Source organism: Eublepharis macularius, chromosome 3, assembly GCF_028583425.1.
Source record: "Eublepharis macularius isolate TG4126 chromosome 3, MPM_Emac_v1.0, whole genome shotgun sequence".
Classification (NCBI taxonomy): Eukaryota; Metazoa; Chordata; class Lepidosauria; order Squamata; family Eublepharidae; genus Eublepharis; species Eublepharis macularius.
This window is the reverse complement of record NC_072792.1, coordinates 61,393,997-61,406,995: the sequence shown is the minus strand read 5'-3', so window position 1 is coordinate 61,406,995 and position 12,999 is coordinate 61,393,997.

Here is a 12,999-nt window from a genome sequence, read left to right as displayed (position 1 = left end):
ATGACTGCAGTCAACTATGTCGTGAGAGGTAGGGAAAAGTGTAGCCACTCCACGGACCAGGCTGCATTTGATATCACAAGCTGCCAATGCTACTCCCCTGCCCTGAAGAAAGTGGGTACATAGGACAGAAAGATCCCTGTGTTCAGGCTCACCATACCCCAACAGAGGTACCTGCCCAAGAAAAACCCTGCCCTGTGGGGGGGTTACACTGAACATGCAGACAGGACGCTTGCCCACCCACTCACCCAATTCCCATTTCTGTTGAGGTCCAGGCTGGCAGATGAAGCACCATTCACTCACAAGCTCCTCCCCACACACAAACACATACCACTGCTCCAAGAAACATGCACTACCTCATGGAAAAGTGAGACCAGTGAGGCAGCAGGACTCAGTAAGGGTTGCAGCTGCAGCCCATGGCACTCATGATCAGCTCCCCAAGTCTTGGAGAGGCAGCTCTTTGGAGACAAATGTGGGAGAGTCTAAAAGAAATCATGTGAACACCTATTGCAAACAATGGGAGAGGCTGGAAGGCCCATTGGATATGATGGGAAGCATGAATAGCCATACACAGACTTTATTGAACTATTGTGAAGAGGATGCCTGGATGCAAGTTGCCAACTTCCCTCACCCAGGAAGAGAGCTGTGCCTGTTTGTGCAGCAGCCAGAGCCAGGAAAGCTATTCCTCATGCTGCTGTCTCAGGATCTAGGTTGAGTTGCAGACTGCCTGGGGAACCATCACTGGGACTGGGCTCAAATGGCAGTCAAAAAGGATTACTGGGGCCTAGAACAGCCATGCTTCTCTGCCTCCCTGTGGAGTCGCCACCTTCCTGATAGGGAAAAAGATTCATGTGTGGTGAGGGGCCTGTCCTCACACAAGCCACAGTCAGGTCTGTCATGTCCTGAGAGAGTGTCCCTGGCCAAGGGCAGTGGAGGTGGTGGCTCCATCATCACAGGTGCTGCCAGCAACCAGATGATGAATGCCCCTCCAGCGAGAAAGTGCCCCTTGTCTGCACCTGGATGTTCTGCTGCTCCTATAACTGTTTGGAGCTCTGAAACTGTGAGGGAGACAGTTGAGGGGTTGCACGCCTGCAATCACTGAGGTGTTACAAGAGCAAGCACCCAGTCACCGTGACCTGCAGCCACACTCTCTCCTGTGCCTGATGGAGGCATCTGAATGGAACCCTGACGTATGTTGCTAGAAGACCCCTCAAAAACAGGTGTGTCAAGTGCAGCTCACTGGGTGACTACCACTGTGGCAGGCATGGCTCCCAGGTAGGGCCCATGTCCCCCTTTGGTGAGCCTCAACTGCAGAGGTGCGTTGGGGGGTGGTGTCAGTGAGTGGAGGCTGGTGTGAATGAACAAATCAGGGTGGCTGGCTCCTCAGATCCTTCTTATCTGTCAGTGTGTCCTCACAGCTTCCCAAGCCAGGACCTTGCAGACAGGTAACCTGTAAGAGAACTCGGGTGGTAGTTGTTAGACATTCTGGACTTAGCTCTCCTCTGGTCTGTAAGTGCAAGCTACACCCAATTTTTGCAAAATTCTCCCTGTACATTCTTGCCTGCTACCATGCACACTCTCTTCTGCCTTGCCCTCTAAGTCCCCACAGCAGGGAACTCTCAGGTAGAGCCTCTAACCACATTCCTGATTTACCTGGCTTCATGAGGGCCCCATCCAGAAGTTATATAGGATGGACAGGGGACTGATTGGCTGCCAAGGAGGAGGCTTGGATACCATGGGGGGCATGTGGATTGATGGCTGCAGTAGTTGGCATCCTATGCTCTGCAGGACCACTTGAGTGGGACCAAGTGTGAGGGGAGGCAACTTTTCCCCAACAATGGGCTCTGGTGGGTTACACTGTCATTTTTCATTGCGTAACTTTCCTCCACTTCAGGGGATTTCCCAAGCCTGAAATGGCTTAGGAAGCAGACTAACTTGCACCCTGCCTGTGCACTCTGTTCCCTGGCTCACCAGTGCAAGGATTTACGCTGCATACCCACCCACATCTGACTGCGGCAGCCAAGTGCAGATGGGGAATCCAGGCTCAGCGTCACCAGAGAGAACCATCTGTTGGAATAGGCGACTCAGCATGCCTTTGGACATGGGGGAGGGGGGCGCTGCATGTCTTTTTTGTATGTCTGTATAACTCTAAGAAGCTGCAACTCTCTTGTCCAAGGTGGGAATGCCTCCTGACTAGACATGGGCACGAACAGCATTACAAACAGAAAAAACCCACAAACAGCCCAATCTGCTGTTCGCAAGCAAGCTGTTCATGAGGCCCCATCCTAAACGAACAAGTGGTCATTAAAAGCCTTGTTCATTGCCTTCAGCAGCCCTTCGGCAAGCCAGACAGTCTGAAGCCTGCTGCAATCAATCCCCTTGGCAACCAGAGGGAGGGAGGGGCTGAACTCTGTCTGAACTTCTTCTGGCTTTCCTTCTGGCTTTAACCCTTCAAAGTACTTCCAGCAGAGAGTCCCGTTTTTGCCACTGTGAAGAGAAAATGACAGCCAACGGGGAGAACCATGGATCATGCCTTTCCCAGGGTGCAATCTCTCTGAAACTTGGGGGTTGTTCAGAGGACAGTGAGGACTATGTCCCCTGCAAATTTGGTGGGTATTGGACATTGGGAAGGTCAGTTTGTGGGATGTTTAAAGGGCCCTGCTCCTTGCACATGGCAGGAAAGGGCCCTTTAAACTATCAACTGGCAGGCAGCAGGGGGGAATTTCCCCCCCCCCTGCCTGCCAGCTGATAGTTTAAAGGGATCTATAAAGGGCCAGGTAAGTGGGTTTAAGGGGGGCTAAGTGGGGGGGGTTGGGGGTAGTTCCGGCCCCCATGATCAACAAACAACAAACATGTCCGGGAACAGTCCATGTTCATCCATGTTCGTTGTTCGTGGATGGCACCAAACGATGAACAGGGTGTTCGGGTTTTTTTTTCTGTTTGTGCCCATGTCTACTCCTGACTCCTCCTTCTTACCTCTGTGCCTTTTGGGAAATCTCTCTTCCCTCATGGCTTTCCAAGGAGAAGGATCTAATTCCTCGATGCTCCACATGGAGCCCTTCTTTTGTCCACAGACCCACACTTCTGGCCTCACTGCCTACTTTTCAGGCTGTGGTCTTAGAATAGGAACGTAACTCTTTAGATTAGGATCTTTCCCCGTTTACTACAAGATATTGCTATGGAAGAAATATGCTACAATAAAACTGTAAGTTGTATCTTTCTATGATTTTGTCTGAAGATTAATTAATGCACGTTTTAGGGGTTTATATGCTTCTGCCTAAATAACTCTGCTGTCACTCTGCTATGTTACTAAACTAAACCAAACCAAATATATATTGATGTATTGTCGAAGGCTTTCACGGCCGGAGAACGATGGTTGTTGTGGGTTTTCCGGGCTGTATTGCCGTGGTCTTGGCATTGTAGTTCCTGGCGTTTCTCCAGCAGCTGTGGCTGGCATCTTCAGAGGTGTAGCACCAAAAGACAGAGATCTCTCAGTGTCACAGTGTGGAAAAGATGTTGGCAGGTCATTTGTATCTACTCAGATACACCCCTCCTGAGTAGATACAAATGACCTGCCAACATCTTTTCCACACTGTGACACTGAGAGATCTCTGTCTTTTGGTGCTACACCTCTGAAGATGCCAGCCACAGCTGCTGGCGAAACGTCAGGAACTACAATGCCAAGACCACGGCAATACAGCCCAGAAAACCCACAACAACCATCAAATATATATTCCCAATACTGCCAATGTAAGTGGGGTTTACTCTGGTGTAGTGGGTAGATATGCCAATGTGGGTGCTCGTTGGCATCCTAAGCACTTTCAGGCCTCCCATAAGTTTGAGCTGAAAACGTATTATCAATGGCAAAAATGTGACAGTGTTTTTGTAATGTTTAAACTAGCCTTCCTTTCTCTCTTCACACATAATTCTTGAAAACCTGTACAATACCCTTTGTCAAGATCCTACTTTTAGATCACAGAGGAGTGACTGAATAAATGAACACTATAATCAAAATCAAACAACTTTGCTGCAAGCAAAGATGTATTTATAGAAACATTGTTATTTAGTACTGAATGCTGATTATTCTAAAATGATTTCACTCTCCTCACCTGTTCTCTTTCTTAAGGGATTTTACTGTCCCCAAATTATAGCAAATGACATGCCTATTCAATGTCATCTTAAAGGCATCCTATAAATGAAGTGTGCTGTTCATCACTATAGCACATATAATTAATTTCTATTATACATTTTCTAAAGAAAATCTATCTCTCTTTCTGTTGACCGTATGAGGATGACAATTTTAAACATACAAATATTTCATGAGTTGAAGGTTGTCTGGTTTTATAATGTACATCTTGGTCATGCAGTCTTGCATCTGGAAATTTGTTTATTTTTACTATTGTCATGTGTTTCTTGTTGAAAGAAAATATGCTTTCTTCTAGAAAGTGCTTTTAAAAAGAATACCAGCTTCTTGAGAGCTTGTTCAAGTAAATAGCACTACTAAAGTGTACCTCTTCACACAATTTTGAATGGACACTGCTCAGTGCCTTATTGATTCCCCAGCAAAAATTTTACAGTCTGGTAAACCATCTATATTTTCCAGTGCAGCATTGGTAGAATGCATTATTAAATTCCCAAGCTGAAGATATACACAGAAATTGCTAGTTCATCTTGTTACAGTTATTTTCTTAAACAGATATACAATCTGGGATTGTTGAGAATTACAACCACCCGTCCCATGGACAACTTTTTGTTTTTAGTTTAGGTGTTTACCAGCAATTTAGCATGTATGTTTTTTTTTTTGCCTATTAATCTCCCAGGCAATGGCATTTCTCCCTCCCGCTCAAATACTAGCAATGGAGGAGCACAGAGAGCTTTCAGCCAATCACCTCAAGTCACAGAAAGCAGCAGTCCTTGCTCCCTCCGTTCTTTATGGAGTGCAGCCTGTTTGTTCTTGGCAAGTATTATGGCTGGGGTCATATTGTTTAAGACTTTAAGATAAACTTGGACACCTTAGTCTCATTTGCTTGAACTTTGGGAGAGGGGCTTAGACAGGCAGCACTAGCAGCTCTGCAATTTTGGTATCATTTGGTTGAAAAACAGCCACTGAAAAACTGCCAAAGAAGGTAGTGATGGCCACAAGCACAGGCAGCTTTAAAAGGGGATTAGACAGATTCATGGCACATAAATTCATCAGTGGCTACTAGCTATGGTGACTATACGGCTCTCCCAGCAGCAGCAGAATGCAGCTTAAGCTGGGAGCCGTCCTTTGCGGCCCCGCCCTGGAGGAAAGGAGACAGGCTCCCTTCCCAGACATCCTGGGCTTAGCCGGGGGGCGGAGCCAAGAGCCTGATTCAGGCGGCTCCTCTCTTCCCAGCTGCAGTCTCTTTGAGTGCTCGGTGAAACAAGAGCTCTTTGCTCTGCCTTCCTTTGAGTGGTGAAGCTGAAGGGAGGAATGTGTGCTGAACAAACGTTGATGGAGGCAATGGAGGCAGTTGGAAGGCAGCGATAGCAGTCAGCTCTTGGAGACTGTCGGAGGCGGCTGGCACCTGCAGCTGCAGCGCATAATACAGGCCAGGGCTTCAGGGCCTGTTGGGGCTAGAGTAATTGAGCAGTTTAATTGAGCAGGCTGGTGGGGCACTGGGATGGCAGGCAGCTAGGCTGTATTGGAGGGACTTTGGCCCAACTTGGGTGGGGTCTCTCCCCTTAATAGTTGTCTTGGAGAAAGTGGGTGGTGAGAGCCCTCTCCCCCCCCCCACTCACACATAAACCCCTCTTCCTGCCATAAGCCTGTTTGTTTCCATTTAGCCTCCCCCCACCACCGGCAAGGAGTAAAATAAAGTAACTTAAAAAACAGAGCCGGTGTTCTTCACTTTGGCTTACTGGTAAAACAGCACCTAAGCCTATATTCTTGTGGGCCATAAAAGAGGGCCTGTCTCTGCCTGACAGCCATTCTGTTAGCAGGCAGATTTGCTCAGGGCTGTGCTTAGCACCATCTTTTGGTGGAGAATTACTGGTGGCCTGTCTCTGCCTGACAGCCATTCTGTTGGCAGGCAGATTTGCTCAGGGCTGTGCTCACCGCCATCTTTTGGTGGAGAATTACTGGTGGCCTGTTTCTGCCTGACAGCCATTCTGTTGGCAGGCAGATTTGCTCAGGGCTGTGCTCGGCGCCATCTTGTGGTGGAGAATTACTGGTGGCCTGTCTCTGCCTGACAGCCGTTCTGTTGGCAGGCAGATTTGCTCAGGGCTGTGCTCGGCGCCATCTTGTGGTGGAGAATTACTGGTGGCCTGTTTCTGCCTGACAGCCATTCTGTTGGCAGGCAGATTTGCTCAGGGCTGTGCTCAGCGCCATCTTGTGGTGGAGAATTACTGGTGGCCTGTCTCTGCCTGACAGCCATTCTGTTGGCAGGCAGATCTGCTCAGGACTGTGCTCGGCACCATCTTGTGTGGCAGCTTGGTACTGCTCCTGGCAATTGCTACTTTTGCTGGGGCTTAGTGCTACCTGTCAGGGCTAGCGTCAGCAGTTGGTTAAGGGGTAAAGCCGCGAGCCAGTCCAACACATTATTAACGGCTGCTGTGTCATCATTTGGGAAGGTTTATGCTGCCCAGAAAAGGCGGTGGCCCATCAATGGGGAAGTGGCCTGTAAATGGCCAGTGCCGCGTAACCCTACTCGGGCTCTGTCTCCCTCAGACGAGGATGATGGCCCAGGCAGGCAGGAACTTATGGAGCGCATTGTTGCTCTTGAGAGGGCAAGGAGTGGTACAGCATCAGCTGTTGCACCTGTTTAGCCATGCAAAGGTGCTAAAAGAATTACAATTGCTGCTTTTAATAAGGATGTTGTCTCTTGTCTTTCTGCCTGGAGGGAGTATCAGGAGTGGTGGCAAGTGATGGAGGCAGCAGCCAGGACCATCCAACATCAACTGAGAGTGTGGCTGACATTGACCAGGAATAGTCAGTTGACAGTGGGCAAGTTGCCATAGCAGTGGAACGACCCATGCCTGATGGTACGGATCCTTTGCCCAAGCAGAGTGCCACTTGGCCCTGGGGCTCTTTGGGGCAGGTAGCTGCTACCGGCGCTCCTGCATCTTCTGTTTTGGAGACATATCCCATGCTTGGTTGGCCTTCTGCAGGCCCAACTATTTGGCCTAGTTATGCCAGTGGCTCCTTGCACCTGCAGCAGGCGCAAGTACTGCCTGTATCGGGCTGTGCTACCAGTTGGGATGGATAGGCCTTCCCTCTGTCTGTGACTGGGTGGCCTTTTGGTTATGGCAAGCAGATGGGCCTGGCCCCTTATGGACCCCAGGGATATGGCATGGTTCCTTATAGGACACTTCCCCCGGGAGATATGGCATTGCCTGCAAGGGGGGGGGGAAGAATATACAAAGGGTTAGTACATGGATGTCTTTACCCTTCTCTTCAGGGAACAGGAGAAGAAGGATGTAGATGATCTGTACGATAGGGATAAGGAGAAGATCTGCTGCAGGCAGATTGTCAGGAACTGGACTCATTGGTTGTCTGGGTTCCTGGTTTATGCAGGGGTATTGGCTAGGGCACAGCCAGGTAGGGCTCTCCCCCCTTTTCCAATACATGAATATTATATATAGGGGGTACATGGACTTTGAGGGGGCGGCTTGGTTGATACAGCTGTGGGTGCAGGGCATGGCACTTGCCAAGTCCAACCTCAGAAATAGGAGCGAGAGTGGTCATATGATTATTCTGCCCTCTCAGGGTTCAGGTTCCCGCACTTTTGCGGGGCAGCAGGTGTAAATATGGCTGCTTTGTTGGGACTTCACGTCCGAGGAACTTTGCAACAAAAAAGTGGGCAAGTATATGCATGACTGCCCTGCATGCATGGGAACCCACCCATAATCTGCCTGCCCCAAAGGAAAGGGTGGGAAATGCTTTGGGGGCAGTGGTGGCCACCAAGAGCCTGGAAAAGGGGCCCAGCCCAGTAAAGCTGAGGGTACTTGAATGGTTTCTTCAGGTCTCCCCAAGGCACAGGGTGCTGGCTATTTGTCCATTGTTTAGATGACTTTTTGATGTCTGGGCCAGCTGGCATGGGGCAGTGTGCCAGGCTTTTGGCAGGGGTCATGGAGTTTTCAGAGGAACTGGGGGTTCCTTTAGCTCATGAGAAAACCGAGAGACCATTTGTTGTCATAGCGTTCTTGGGAATAGAACTGGACACAGTACAACAGACCTTAAGGTTGCCCTTAGAGACGGTGGTAGATCTTGGGTTCAATTGGAGGGCTGCTTGAGTGGAGCCTAGATATCTCTCCTTGAGTTGTGGCAATTAGTTGGCCATTTAAACTTTGCCTGTAAGGCAGTTGCACCTGGGAGGGCTTTCCTCAGGTGGCGGTGCGATGCTATGAGGGCCTTACGGTTGCCTCATCAGCGTTTAAGAATTAATAAGGGCAGGCGGGATGACCTTTTGGTGTGGAAGGAATTCCTTTACACCTTTAATTAGGTGACTTTTTGGAGGGAGGAGCTTTTGCTAGAAGCCGAACTTCAAGTCACCTCTGATGCCTCCTGGTCTACAGGCTTCGGAGTCTTTTTAAGGGGGCATTGGTGTGCTGACCAATGGCCCGCTGATTGTGTAGCCCAGGGATTGTCCAAATAACTTACGTTTTTGGAGTCCTTTCCCTTGTTAGTGGCCGTGTCGCTTTGGGGATCACACTTGGCGAACCGAGCTGTCCACTTTTGGTCTGACAACTTGGCTGTCATGCACGTGGTCAAAACCATGGCATCTGGATCCCCCAGGTGATGAGGCTGGTAAGGGCCTTTACATTGAAATGTGTGCAGATGAACATTTTGTTCAGGGCCAGGCATGTTCCAGGTGTTAACAACGGTGTGGCAGATGCTTTGTCTTGCCAACAGATGGAACGATTCTAGCAGCTTGCCCCCCTGGGCCGACAGGCAACCAGCGAGGATGCCCCAGGAGCTTTTGGGAGCTTGGACGGCGGAAGTAAATAGAGCAATCCAGCTGTCCATTGCCCCCAGTACACGCCCGTGCGGTAGGGCAGCTTTACCAGTTCAGGGTGTCGGCGGGGCTCCAGCAGTTGTGGCCCATCCCACCTGAGCACTTGATGCACTTTTGTGTAGTGCAGCGGGGCCGGGGCCTTGCAGTGAAGTCCATCAGGGGTCAGTTGGCCGCTTTAGCCTTCGCCAGCAAAGCACGTGGCTTACCTGAATTCACGGGTGTCTTCAGGATTAGAAAGATGCTGGAAGGCTGGGCCAGGGAGATAAAAATGCCACGTGACCCAAGGCAGCCCATCTCCCCATCAGTCCTTAAGGGACTAGGGACCACATGGGTCAGCATTTGAACGGAAGCTTTTCCACACTTCTGCCTTAATGGCATTTTTTGGAGCTCTGTGAGTTAGTGAGCTGATGGCCTCATCGTGTACAGACGTGTCTGGCCAGGCACTGAATGCCCAGGACATTAAATTCGTTGAGGATAAAGTCTCCATTGGGATCAGACGGTCCAAGACTGACCAGCGGCAGTGGGGGAGCCCCTTGCTTTTGGGCCCCTGCTCTGAGCAGGAGCTGTGCCCTGTTAAGGCCCTTAAAGAATATGTCACACTTCGTGGGGATGACTGAGGGATTTTATTCCACCACGAAGATAGGGCCCCACTGACTAAATATCAGTTTTGGGCGGTGACAGAGAGGGTACTTAAGACAATTGGCTTGTCAGGGGTCAAATTCGGAACCCACTCCTTCCGGATTGGTGCGGCCTCCACAGCAGCTGCTATGGGATACCCTCAGCGGGCGATTCAGAGAGTGGGAAGGTGGCAGTCAAGGGCGTTTCGGTCCTATGTCCGGCCCCTGCAGCAGTTTTAAATGGCAAACTACTTGTTCTTTCCTCAGGTGCCGTGTCGAGCCAAGAGAGGAACAGAATCTTGATTTGTGGCCACAGCATGGTGTTCTGGGAGGCCACTCAAGCCAAGAGAACACAGATGGGATCCCAGCTGAGCGCTGCGGCCACTGTGGAGTGGCAGGGCAGGTGTGGTCTCAGATGGCCCGGCCTGCTGTCTCTCCTGTTTAGGGGATGGACGAAGCCTCCCCCACATGTTGTGGTCATTCACCTGGGGGGTAATGACCTTGGGCTGGTACAGGGCATGGCCCTGTCGATGCAGGTAGCTGAGGACCTTGAATACATAAGCAGCCGATGGCCAAGTGTGCTTATGGTATGGTCAGAGATGCTACGACGACGGGTTTGGCGGGAGGCCTTTGACACCAGGGCAATGGAGAGGGCCTGACATAAGGCTAACCACGCCATTAAGAGGTCTTTGGGGCAAGGCTTGGGTATTTATTTGCCACACCCCAAGATTAGGGCCGAATTTGCCTGCCTCTACAGAGGCGACGGTGTCCACCTGGCACCTGAGGGCAATGATATTTTCCTAGATGACCTGCGGCAAGGGCTTTGGGTGGCTCTAGGCCACCGGTGGGGCGCGAGGGTCTAAGCAGAGGCTTGACCCTTGAGGTGGCAGGAGATTTTGGGAATAGGGTGCGGGCTGGTGAGCACCCTGTGGCACTTCCCCGTGAGTGGGGACAGGGCTGCCATTAAGGGCGGTATGCATGGTTGCGGCTACCGTACGCTGGCAGAAACCTGCGGGGATCCTCAATACAAGGCCTCCCCTCATGCTTTGCGGCTGGGGCGTAACAGGTGCTTCAATGGGGATCCATGGCCTGGCAGCCCGGGTTGCAGCCATTCAAAGGATGGCCTACACCCGGGGGTGTGGGGCTCGCCCAGACAGGTCAAGGCGGAGGTCCGGAGTTGACCCCAGGGCTTGACCTGTAGCGCTTAGTTAGCTCTTGCCGTGCATTACCTTTATGGTCATTTAATAAACGGCCCTTTATTCCAAGTCTGTGTCTGTCTCTTCCTTCCGGCTGGGGTTGCAATACGGCTCTCCCAGCAGCAGCAGAATGCAGCTTAAGCTGGGAGCCGTCCTTTGCGGCCCCGCCCTGGAGGAAAGGAGACAGGCTCCCTTCCCAGGCATCCCGGGCTTAGCCGGGGGGCGGAGCCAAGAGCCTGATTCAGGCGGCTCCTCTCTTCCCAGCTGCAGTCTCTTTGAGTGCTCGGCCCACCCACCTCACCCTGTTTTTAGTGCAGGAATAGCCGGCTGCTGGGTCCAGAGCCAGGTAGGAATTTTTCCCTCTTTTCCCTGATTGGCCTTTGGGAAGGGTTTTTTTTTGCCTACCTTGCACTAATGGCAGTGTTCTGAGTTATTGTTGGGTTGTGCTGTTTAGTTAGTAGTTGGCAGGAGATTTTGGGAATAGGGTGCGGGCTGGTGAGCACCCTGTGGCACTTCCCCGTGAGTGGGGACAGGGCTGCCATTAAGGGCGGTATGCATGGTTGTGGCTACCGTACGCTGGCAGAAACCTGCGGGGATCCTCAATACAAGGCCTCCCCTCATGCTTTGCAGCTGGGGCGTAACAGGTGCTTCAATGGGGATCCATGGCCTGGCAGCCCAGGTTGCAGCCATTCAAAGAATGGCCTACACCCGGGGGCGTGGGGCTCGCCCAGACAGGTCAAGGCGGAGGTCCGGAGTTGACCCCAGGGCTTGACCTGTAGCGCTTAGTTAGCTCTTGCCGTGCATTACCTTTATGGTCATTTAATAAACGGCCCTTTATTCCAAGTTTGTGTCTGTCTCTTCCTTCCGGCTGGGGTTGCAAAAAGGAACTTCCACATTCAAAGGCAATAACCCTCTGAATAACAGTACCAGGATGCAACATCAGGGGAAAGCCTCAGTCTCTATACCCTGTTGCTGGTCCTTCAGAATGGTGCAGTAGGGATCTTGACATGGATGATGGCTGGAGGAGAGCCTGCTGGCCCCACGAACAGCCAACCACGAACATGTTCATGAACAGGGCCATGTTCATAGTGGTTCATGAGTCCCTGTTCATGGATGGCAATGAACAATGAACATCATGTTCAGGTATTTTTCTGTTCGTGCCCATCTCTACTGGTGAGTGTAGGAAGCCACAAAGTTAATTCATATACAAATCAGTATTTTGATCGTGCCTTTCAAAGAAGAGCACTTATTTTTAACATTGCATCTCATAAGGGGATGAATTCAGCCCCATGAAGGAGATGAGTTCATGCACTTACCCAGAGCTAAATGAATTCAATTGGATTTAATACTGATACATAGGATCAGAGAGGTGTAGAATTAGCTTGGAAGGTTATCTGTGCTATTTATCTGCAATTTTGATTGAACAAATTCTCTCAGTGAGATCAAAATATTATGTGGAAATGTTGCCTTAGCTAAAAGTCATAAGGAACCAATATTTAAGATGTCATATATAGTTTACTACATATGAGTTATATGCATATATGTTCCCATTCTCCATGTGTGAAACTACAGCACTACCTAAATCTGTAAACTGCTCCAGTAATTTTAAATCATTTCATTCCAGCCCAGAACTGTGATTGCTTCCAAATGCATGTACTTATAAAAATGTCAGAAGTGCCTCAATAGTTTTAAACCTCTCCAGACAACATATATCTTGGTTTCTACTGAACACAAGGATGTTTTAAAAAGATGGACTACCCATTGTAGCAACTGCTCAATAGGAAAGTCCCCCCCCCAATTGAGATCCAACATAGCAAGCAGGGTAATGAGAAACAGTACCGTCAGCTATTGAAGATGATGCCAGTTCCTAGGGTTGCCAACCTCCAACTGGGGCTTACAGTTCTTATGGAATTATAGCAAATCTCACTGGAGAATCCAAGACAAACAAAACACCTGCTGCTGATAGTAAGCACCCATAGAAAAGCTACATGGATTTTCCAGTGTGTATGTTTTTTGTAATGCCTAACAATCCTGGATTTGTGTAACTGTTCTGAAAAATCATGGTAAGGACTCAAAACAGTGATTTTCATGTATATTTTCATCTTGGAAGTTCAGAATTCATTTTCCTACCAAGCACCAAGAATCCCATTTGTTGTCACCAGGACATCCATAGGCATCCATGTTGGGTTCAATGTTTTAGGATGTAAGTGC